The sequence below is a fragment of the Pan paniscus genome, chromosome 7, assembly GCF_029289425.2.
Source record: "Pan paniscus chromosome 7, NHGRI_mPanPan1-v2.0_pri, whole genome shotgun sequence".
NCBI lineage: Eukaryota > Metazoa > Chordata > Mammalia > Primates > Hominidae > Pan > Pan paniscus.
In genome coordinates, this window is record NC_073256.2 from 141,254,633 (window position 1) to 141,261,815 (window position 7,183).

Consider the following 7,183-nt stretch of genomic DNA (forward strand, 5'->3'; position numbering starts at 1 on the left):
AATAAATATTTTAACATTTTCTCAGTTTTAATTTCTAGTGCAGTAAATAACAATGGTTATAACGCACTCAACAAAAGCTCTTTGGGATAATCAATAATTCATAAGCTGTGGGTAAAGGAATCCCTAGACCAAAATGTATGAGAACAACTGACCTTCGATTCTGGGGCTGTTTCAGCAATTAGGAATGTGCAAATATTTAAAAATTGCCATCAGCCATGGCCTATACAATTATTTTAAGTTTTTTATTTTTAGAAAGCTTTTTAAGTTACAGGTTCTTTTGACTATGAAATAACTAACATTCAGTATAGACAAATTGGAAAATGAAAAAAAGAGAAAGAAAGTATCAACCATAATTTTGCTGCTCAGAGATGAACATTTTGGTGCGTTTCAGCACTTTTTCCCCAGTGTTCCCCACCCATACAGAAAAACACAAACGCACAGGCACACATCAACGCCCGAAACAATTTAGAATACTCTATGTGAAGCTTGATCTCTTGCCTTTTCCACTTTACAGAAATAAAGTTAGAATTTAGTCAGGAAAATTAAGTTAGATTTTTAAAAATATATCAAGTATTTTCTGAAAATGTACTTTTAATGTTGGTGAAAATTTTTTTTATTAATATACCTTGTATTCTATGAGCTCCAGCCAAGTAAATTGTCTTAAAAGATCTTGAAGATTAGTGGTATCCTAATCCTAACAGAATAAAATAAAAGTTGTTCTATTTTAAAATAAAGTCTATGAATGAGTCACTCATTTTCTTAATCCAGAAATCTCCAGATGAAAGTATAATGAACTTCGGTCTGAACAAATCTTATGAGGCTCATTCTTAGGCCTAAATCATCAAGTGTGTTATTTCTCTTAGTGTCTGAGAAAAGGGACAGAGCTTTGTAAATTCCAAGTCTCTTTAAAGTGTTTTGTTGTTTTTGTCTGTTTTGCCTAAGAGATAAACCAATGCATAGTTTTCGTTTTCCAAGCAGGCATCCACTTAATTCTAGGCAGAAGTTTGAAATAGAAATGTGTCTTTACATTATTCCCGCTCTCTGTTCTTCTAGCAACACCATTGTAAATCTGGAGTACCAAGAGGGTAAAATTACCAAATTAAACTTACTTTGTTAATTTTATCTCTTATTGCTGGTTTAAAAAATGTCACTGTCCAACTCCCTGGCCTATTGGGGTGAGGACTCCGGCAAGGCGCCAATGTTTCTCTTGAAAGCTTGAGATCTGGGGGTCATAGCAACTTGGAAAGCCCTCATCTCTTTCCTTCCTTCCGTTTGCAGCCTTTTCTCTTCCGGTGGGTGGCAGTATTTCACCTTTTTTTTTTCTGTTTTTTTTTTTTTTTTTTTTGAGACAGAGTCTAGTCTCCAGGCTGGAGTGCAGTGGTGTGATCTCAGCTCACTGCAATCTCTGCCTCCTGGGTTCAAGCGATTCTCCTGCCTCAGTCTCCCGAGTAGCTGGGACTACAGGCGCGTGCCACCATGCCTGGCTAATTTTTTGTATTTTTAGTTGAGATGGGATTTCACTGTGTTAGCCAGGATGATCTTGATCTCCTGACCTCGTGATCTGCCCGCCTGGGCCTCCCAAAGTGCTGGGGTTTACAGACATGAGCCACCGTGCCCAGCCAGTATTTCACTTTTTAACCCTCATTTCTATCAGGGACTTCTCAATTTGCATAAGGCTAGCATAGATTTTTCTTTTCAAAAGAGTAAGCAGAATTCATTTATATTCCCACTCCCTTCACCTCCCCACCACTCCTTCCCCAGTCTTGTTAACCTGTTGGTGAGTTCACCTGGAAACTTGGAGAACATCAGGACTTAGTAGGACAGGTTGATAGCGAACACACTTTTAGGGGAAAGTGCCCTATTCCGGGAGTGACTGTGTGTGGGATACCATGGGAACATTCTTGGAAAGTGACTTGAATGGATTTGGGTGGCATGATTAAAGTGGGCCATTTTGTTGGCCTACCCAGCATCTTCTGCCTCTTCTTTCTACCTGATTTATTCTGAAAATTACTTCTAATTTCAGATGGAGAGGTGGTGATGATGGGGAAGGTGTAGAGTCTTTCTTCTCCCTCAAATCCCCACAACTCTGCACAGCATAACCCAGAGGAGTCTCTATTTTATTCACTTCCTTTCCAAAGGGATTGCCAGGCACCCACCCACTCAGAGTCTTGGCATTCCCTCTTTTCTCTGCCTAGAATACTCTCTCCCAGCTGATACCATGCTTATTTCCTCACTTTGGGTCTTTACAAAATAAAATGTTGCAGTATTGGGGTAGAGTCATGTAACCTCACCCCCCACCCATCCTGTCTCTGCCTCCAGTTCATGTCCATCTGGAACCTCAGAATGTGACCTTATTTGGAAGCGGGGTTTTTGCAGATGTCATTAGTTAAGACTGGAGTAGAGTAAGCTCTACATCCAATGACTGTGTTCTTATAGGAAAAGGAGAGGACTCACAGGGACACAGGGAAGAAGCCTGTGTACAACAGAGGCAGAGAGTGGAGTTGTGCTGCCAGGAGCCAAGGAACGCCAGGGATTTATGGGAATCTCGGAAACTAGGAGAGAGGCTGATATGGTTAGGTGTTGCGTCCCCACCCAAATCTCATCTTGAATTATAATCCCCATAATCCCTATGTGTCAAGGGAGAGACCAGGTGGAGGTAATTGAATCATGGGGGCAGTTTCCTCCATGCTGTTCTCGTGATAGTGAGTGAGTTCTCATGAGATCCGAAGGTCTCATAAGGGGCTCTTCCCCCTTCATTTGGCACTTCTCCTTCCTGCTGCCTTGTGAAGAAGGTGTCTTGCTTCCCATGCCATGATTTAAGTTTTCTGAGGCCTCCTTAGCAATGCAGAACTGTGGGTCAGTTAAATCTCTTTCCTTTATAAATTACCCAGTCTCGGGCAGTTCTTTTTAGCAGTATGAAAATGGACTAACACAGAAGCATAGAGCAAACGGACTCTCCCCAGAGCCTCCAGAAGGAACCAACCCTGCTGACACCTTGATTTTAGTCTTTTGGCCTTCTGAATTCTTAGAGGATCAATTTCTGTTGCTTGAGCCACTCAGTCTGTGGCTCTTTGTTCCAGCAGCCCTGGGAAACTAGACAGCTACCCGCTGACTGAAACCTCCCCTTGCAACTGCCCTGCCACTCCTGCTTAGCACTTGTCCGCGCCTGGCATGGCATGTGTTTCACTTCTGCACCTTGCTGACTGTCAGCCTCCCCCGCTAGAATGTAAGCTTCACAAGGTCAGGGCTTTCAATCTCTTTTCTCTCTGCCGCATCTTCACCATCTAGAACAGTATGTGGAAGTGGACGAATGAGTGATTTCAGTTGCTGATTTATTCCCTTTCCTTGAGAAGACAGGGAGTCCCTTTTTGTTTTTATGGGAGTATTGGAATTCACAGAAACTATCTTAGCACTCTGTCACTCAAACAGTAGTGATTTAAACTAAAAAAGGCACTTGTTAAACCAGGGATATAATGTACACCAGTAGAGATCTCCCTTTGCTTCCACTGACGTTGGCTGACTGCCAAGCTTTTATCCCTTCTTGCCATCGCTGCACCGTGTTTGATGGTCTCAGTCTCCAAAATGCAGCCAGGAAAGAAAACTCAGAGGCTGGTTCTTTGGTGGTCAACCCATAGATCCTGACCCTTTGGGTCCTACCAGCTTCTTTATTTAAGTTTCTCTTTCTTGTGACTTCTGCAGTGACTTGGCAGTCACTTAAAAATGGTCCTTGTCACTTATTATTTGGAGAAGCACACGATACACAATTGCTTTGCCAAATGCCAACAGTCTAGAAAAGGGCAGTCATCTCAGCTATTGTCTGGGCTTCAGGGAGCCATAAGGGCTCGGCATTGAAACAATAACCGGCATCTTAAACAAGCCCAATAGGGATGGCTGGTACCAGAGGAGGGAGGTCTGTGCCAGCCACCACTGAGAAAAGCCAGGTCACTTCCAGCAGTAATGAGGACAGTCTCATCAACAAATGGCAGTGACCTACTCCAAAGGCCAGCTATGTCCAGTAGGGCAGCCATGAAGGCTGCGTGAGACAGGTAGAAAGGGGACTGGGAGAGAACTCAGGCTGACACAGGGCATGTCGAGTGTCTTAGGATCATTGATTGGGGACCATCCCTCAAAACTTACAGGTGAGGGGCTGGAGGCCCAGAGAGTGAATGTGAAGCCAAGCAGAGCAGGGCCAGGGAAAGGAGAGAAGAGAGGAGGGGAGAGGGGAGAAGGAAGAGGAGGACAGAGTGCATCCTGACTTCCTGGCCATGATTTTGTTACCAGTTCTTGTCCCTGAGGTCACTGGACTTGCCTTCCTGGTTCCTGCAGCTCTTCTCCAATTCTCTGAGATACTCCAGCATCCTTCTGATGAACCCCCATTTTGACTTAAGCTTTTAAATTGGGTGGAAATCTCCTGGAACTGAGAGGGTCCTGATGAATACTAAGGCAGTGTGGAGAGAAAAGGAAAAGAGAACACAGACTCTCCTAGGCCACCAGCATCCTACCCCTAGCACCAGTCTAGTTCAGCAGACGTTTCTTTGAACCCAGATGTGTTTCATCAGAATCCTTCTTAATACAGTGCTCTAGACGTTGGAATTGACAATAACTGAAACATGTTTGTCATGCCCGAGGTAGAGTCCATACTTAGGTTACCAAATTACCCTTGAAACAACCGTATGAAGGTGACACCCTTATTCCGATAAAGAGAAAACCATTGCCAAAGTGGGTCAGTGGCTCAGCTGGTACATGCTTAAAACTAGTCCATGTGATCACTAAATCCTAGCTGCTGCCACTACGCCCCATGAAGTCATGTGGAGCAGCCTGGAGCCAGGGCTTCAGTGGGACTTCAGAGCCACAACTGCAGTGGAACTCTGCTTCCGCCTCAGTGAAAGTGGTTATTCTGAAGAAAGTAGCTCTACAATCCAACTGTTACAAAATCGCAGTCTGATGATGGCTGAGAAAGACAATTTGAGATTGGGCTACAGAAAGCTGGACAGGGGGTATATCTATCATCAAAACCTTGGCCACAAATGCAATCTGCCTGTCTGCAATATCTTTGTCTGTAGAAAGAAGGTTAAAGAATTCTCAATTCCCTAGAGGTACATAGTGAGATACCTGTGAGATGTGTATATCCCTGGCATTATTTATCTCATACATCTTTAACTACATTTAGTTACTTTTGTTGTTAAAATTAAGGTGTTCTTTTTCATTTTGCCTTGAAACAGAACTACCTTTTAAGGATTTAAAACAGATGATTGAATTTTGCTTGGAAAATGCAATCATGCCAAAGAAATGTATTCTGAGCAGCCAATGTTGCTTTTTAAAATTCTAGAGAAAATTCAATCAAGTGAATAGCTACAAAATATAAATGACCTAAAATGACTTTGTATGGTTTGGTGGGCTTGGGGGGAGTCAATTTTTTATAAAGACTTATGCAACATATCCCTAATGGGCTGGTTTTAGAAAATAAGATGCATTAAAATCAGAGTTTGAGTGATGGTTAGACATTTGTGGCAATATATTAATGATTCTTACATCAGCCTAAGAACAAATGTGCAAGTCATTTAGTTAGGCCAATTTACATGTGGTGTGGGATGAAGGACCCAAATAATAGAATCTTCTTTATTCTCTATTTCTTTTGTCTCCAGAGGGTTAATTGACAATGAAAAGGAGAGAGCTGGGGAGAGAAAGAGAGAAAGGGAGAGTGGAGTCATGGGTAGTGGAGCAAAATTGTGGCTGGGTTCAAATTGTGGCTCCACCAAGTGGTAGTCATTAGGGCTGCCCACTAAGAGTTCTCCTCTTCTGGCACATGGTGGACTCTACTTCCCATCTCCTTGCAGTTAGACCTGGCCATGTGACTTGCTTGGGCCAATGAGATGTTAGTGAAAGTGATGATGTCATTTCCAGGGAGAAGTCTCTTAAAAGCCAGTGCACAATTTGCTCATTCCCTTCGTCTGTCACTCCCACAGATGAGGCTGCAATGGCAGAGAATCTATCAGCCTGAGTCCCTGGTGAGGATGCTGTGGAGCAGAGCCCCCTGGCAACTTGTGATGAATGGAGGGTAGCATGAGTGAGAAAACTTTGTTGTTTTAATCACTGAGTGATATGGTTTGGCTGTGTCCCTAGCCAAATCTCATCTTGAATTCTCACATGTGGGAGGGACCCGGTGGGAGGTAATTGAATCATATTGACAGGTCTTTCCCTTGCTGTTCTCATGATAGTGAATAAGTCTCACAAGATCTGATGGCTTAATAAGGTGGAATTTCCCTGCACAGTCTGTCTTTTTTCTTTGCCTGCCACTCTCCATGTAAGACGTGACTTGCTCCTCCTTGTCTTCCACCATGATTGTGAGGCCTTTCCAGCCATGTGGAACTGTAATTCCATTAAACCTCTTTTTCTTCCAAGTCTTGGGTATGTCTTTATCTGCAGTGTGAAACAGACTAATACACTGAGATTTTAGAAGTGTTTGTTACCAATGCATATTCTAGGCTACCCTGACCAACCCTCCATGTGACCTTGGGCAAAGTGCCTAACCTCTCATTTCTCAGTTTCTTCTTTTGGCAAATGGAGATCCTGACTCCTCTAAATTATTTTCAGAATTAATTGGAAAAATACATGGAACAAGTGTGCCTGGCATACAGCAAGTGCTCAATAAACATTAGCTGTTACTATTTTATATGTGGATACGTAGAAAGAATACTTCTCTATGTATTAAAAGCCTCCTTTCATATAATTGTGTAGGTGTTTGTGTTGATGCATTAATATCTGTCCTTAGCCTGAGTCATGATGGAAGCTGAAAAGGATGTTGGGGATGGGGGAAGACCTCTTCGCCTCTCGCTTGCTTTTTTGAGGTAGCTACTTGTTGAGGGTGAATGTGTCAACAGTGTGGCACAGCATAGAGGATGGCACAGTCAGTGCCTAACTCACAAGCCCCTGGCCCCACACCACTCATGCTTTTAAGTGGCCAGATTGTCCCACCCTCACCTTCCACTTACTGGGGCTGTCTGCATCTGTTGCCATGGAAATGTATTGAAGTTGATGCTATGTATCCATTTGGATTTTTAATCACCAAAAAAACAGAAATAAGTCTGGCTAAATTAAACAGTAAGAAGACTTAGAAAAAGCAAAACAAAAGAAAAACCCAAACGTTACAAAACTCACTGAGACCCCAGAAAGGGCAGAGCCA